Raw genomic sequence first — 2,500 nt, forward strand, 5'->3', positions numbered from 1 at the left:
AGGTATACAGCTTCAAGCCTATTCACAAGGTACACAGCTTCAAGCCTATTCACAAGGTACACAGCTTCTGGCCCATTCACAAGGTACACAGCTTCTGGCCCATTCACAAGGTACACAGCTTCTGGCCCATTCACAAGGTACACAGCTTCAAGCCTATTCACAAGGTACACAGCTTCAAGCCTATTCACAAGGTACACAGCTTCAAGTCTATTCACAATGTATACAGCTTCAAGTCTATTCACAAGGTATACAGCTTCAAGTCTATTCACAAGGTATACAGCTCGGCTTGAAGTTGTGAACCTTGTGAATGGAGAGAGTTACCACTGCTTTCTATCTGTTAAGCATTTGTTCCCCTGACCTGGTTGTTCAGTCGTTTTAAAGTAGTTCCGATGTTGTCTGTCATATGATTCAGTCGTCTTTTGATTGGTTGTTCTGTCTGTCTGCCAGCCGGCTCCATGATGCTGGAGAACCGTGCTGTGGGCTGTCTGCCACGTGACCTGGCCACCCTGCTGCTGGTCACACTCACATCCCTCTGTCACTATCTCATCACGTGACCGTCACTTCTCCGTCTGCACGTGCAACAGGTCAAACTTCCAACAACAACAAAACTGTAGCTTCGAGTGTGGTGACTGACATCTGCGCTGTTTGTTTCTGTGCACAACACGGCCACAGTGTGATAGTGGGAAGTGTCCAGAAAGAAGCGCTGTTTCACATGGACTTTGTTAACCAGGATTACCAAGGGTTCAGCCCTTCAAGGGTTCAACGAAGAAAGAATTTGTGAGTCAGGGTAAACAGAAGTTCAACGTTGTACCGTTATGGTAAGAAAGAAAGAATTTGTGAGTCAGGATTTACCAGGAGTTCAACGTTGTACCGTTATGGTAAGAAAGAAAGAATTTGTGAGTCAGGATTTACCAGGAGTTCAACGTTGTACCGTTATGGTAAGGAGGAAAAGTGTGCTCAAGTATCGACGACACGCAACGCAGGTCAGTCGCCGTCAAGACATGACATTTCAGCGCAGTGATGTGGTCAACTGACCCCTGTTCCAGCAGTCACCAGTGTCTGTGACAGGACTTTGAACACACCCTTCCTGCAAATCAATCACTGCTTCGCTCCCTTCAGCGTCACGTGTTGGAGAACCATGCTGACGACGTGAGAGTTCTGTGCATGATACAGGGTTGGGGAAAGTGCCGATGAATTCAACTTTAAACCACATAGGATACAGGAAGCAACGACAGATATTTTGGATGTGTGAATTTGACAGATTTTTTGTGACAGACTTCATTGGTGTGACTTCGTCCATCGTGTGATACAACAGATTGTTTGGGAATTGTTCACTGACGTCACGTCAGGCTGAAAACAACAGGCGGTGGACAGCATGCACGGTCATTTTCTTCTTCATCTTCTCCTCTTACTCTTTTACTTCTTCTGTTTCTTCCCTCGTCTCTTCTCTTCGTCATCACTCATTTGTCACTGAACTCTTATTTGTTGGAAAGAAGCTCTCCTTACTCTCCTGCTCTTTTTCTTCTCTTTTTCACTGTCATCGTCATCTCCACCAGTTCCTTCCGACTCTTCTTCGTCCTCCTTTTTCTCTTTCTTCTTCTTGCTTTTCTTGTTGTTGTTGTTGTTGTTGTTGTTGTTGTTGTTCTTCTTCTTCTTCTTCTTCTTCTTCTTCTTCTTCTTCATCATCATCATCATCTTCTTCTTCTTCTTCTTCTTCGTCGTCGTCTTCTTCCTATTATTATTATTATCGTTATCATCATTATCATCATCTTCTTCTTCTTCTTCTTCTTCTTCTTCTTCTTCTTCTTCTTCTTCGTCTTCTTCCTATTATTATTATTATTATTATTATCGTTATCATCATCATCATTATCATCATTACTATTACTATTTTTGTCGTTGTTTCCTTTCCTTTCATTTTCTTTTCCTTCTATTCCTACCACTTTCCCTCTCTTCCTCTCTTCCTCTCTTCTTCTTCTTTTTCTCCACCCCCACCTCTCCCTTCTAGTCCCCTTCCTTTTTGTACACTTCTTCAGCTGTTCCTACTGTCCTGCCCAACACAACGTGTTGCATGTCCTGCACCTCGCGTGTCCCAACACTCCGTGTACACTGTGTCCTCCTGGCGTGTTCAGCTTTCTGTTGGTTGTTGGTTGGATTTTTTTCTCTCATTTCAGATACGTCTTGTGTCTTCGTCTTGTCCTCGTGTCTGGACAGACTGTTGTTTCCAGATTCCATACAAATCCCGTGTATTCGTTTGTGGCATGGATTGGTCTTTAATATTTCGTGTAAATACTGTTCATTCGCGGGTGTCTGGGTTTTTTTTTTAACAAACTAATCTGGCCGACTGAAAAAGGACGTGGCCAACGGACATGTCCACACGTCGATGACTTGAGTGTGGTGTGACAATGTGTATGATGAGGTTTAACAGCAGTAATCATCCCCACTAATGAGAGTAGTGGTTATGCTGAATATTTTGATGATCTTTCTGTGTTCAAGAGGGCTC

The 2,500-nt window shown here is 43.6% G+C and overlaps 1 protein-coding gene across 1 annotated transcript in view; it reads left to right on the top strand.

Moving 5' to 3' along the window:
- LOC143297490 (zwei Ig domain protein zig-8-like) overlaps positions 1–2,500 on the top strand; it is a 34,409-nt gene that overhangs the window by 30,665 nt on the left and 1,244 nt on the right. The window lies entirely within an intron of this gene.

This window comes from Babylonia areolata, chromosome 22, assembly GCF_041734735.1.
Source record: "Babylonia areolata isolate BAREFJ2019XMU chromosome 22, ASM4173473v1, whole genome shotgun sequence".
Classification (NCBI taxonomy): domain Eukaryota; kingdom Metazoa; phylum Mollusca; class Gastropoda; order Neogastropoda; family Buccinidae; genus Babylonia; species Babylonia areolata.